Below are 1,398 nucleotides of genomic sequence, written 5' to 3' on the forward strand. Positions count from 1 at the left end.
ATAAGTGTCAGCCATCTAGTAAGTATATGTACATACACCGAGTTGAAGCACTTGAAGAATCGGATACAGCTGGAACGTCTCGGTCGAATGTATCACCCATATGAATTTTCTCTGTGTGTATATATATATATATATATATATGGGAGAATATACAAATAATAACAACAGACGAGGACAGGTGGTGTAAATAACAAAAGGATATATTAGTATGACGCTCGGGAATACGGAAAGTCTTTGACGTTTCGAGCTACGCTCTTCAACAGAAAGAATACGGAGACAAGGAGAAATATATATATATATATAGACTAAACAGAACAGAAGAAGACACGCGGGTTAGAGAGACGTTGAAAAGATCACAGGATGTGTGACAAAAGATGTTGTGTGCCGACAATGGGCATAAAATAAGAGCAATAATAAACAGGTGAAGAACGGATATATAGTGCGTGTGTTTATTTGGCAAGAAAAATAACCATCCTCAACTATAACAGTATATATATATATATTTATTTATTTATTTATTTATGTGTTTCAGCCAAGTGGCTGCGGTCATGCTGGTGCATATATATATATATATTCAAACCTTTATTTATTTTTCTTACTAACTATACATTTCACCAGCACGCTTTCCTATCATTTACAATACTTTAACACCTAAACACACCCTCTATCCCACATACTATTCTTCCACACTTGCCCATCGCCACACACCTCCACACACACACCAAGAAACCACATCAATCTCACACCACACACGCGCGCATGTGCGCGCGCACACACATACACTCAGACACACACCTATCCTATCTCCATACTCGAGTTCTTTCGGAAACATGCACTCACAGCTCTGCATCTTCCCGTCTTCCTAAATCTTACTCATAGCACCGCATTCCCCACTGGCACCTAACTTTTCTTTCTTCCTTTCCCACCATCTCCTCTCCTATTGTATTCCTAATATTTCTTTCCTTTTATCTGATGAAGGATAACGTCCGAAATGTCAAGGAATCTTTTCGCTCCTTCTAAGCGATATACTAATAACATTCTTATTAAATCTTCTCTCTCTCATTTTGTCTTCTTTTTGCTCATTAACTATATATATATATCTATATATATAAAAATGAGAATGTGTGTCTGTCTGTCTGTCTGTCTGTCTGTCTGTGTGAATCCCTAAAACTCGAGAACTACGCAACCAATTTCATTCAAATTTTACAGATGCCTTACTTAGGGTTCCAGTTGTGTTTTAGTCAAAAAATTTTTTAAATTTCTTGCAGAGTTCGAGCCCACGGCAACATAATATCTCCTCCACTATTTAAGTATTACGTGTCAAAAGTGAAACAAAAACACTCATGTCAAATACTTTCACTTTAAAATTGAAACTATTCCACTAACTGAAACAATCAC

This window comes from Octopus bimaculoides, chromosome 4, assembly GCF_001194135.2.
Source record: "Octopus bimaculoides isolate UCB-OBI-ISO-001 chromosome 4, ASM119413v2, whole genome shotgun sequence".
In the NCBI taxonomy this organism is placed as follows: domain Eukaryota; kingdom Metazoa; phylum Mollusca; class Cephalopoda; order Octopoda; family Octopodidae; genus Octopus; species Octopus bimaculoides.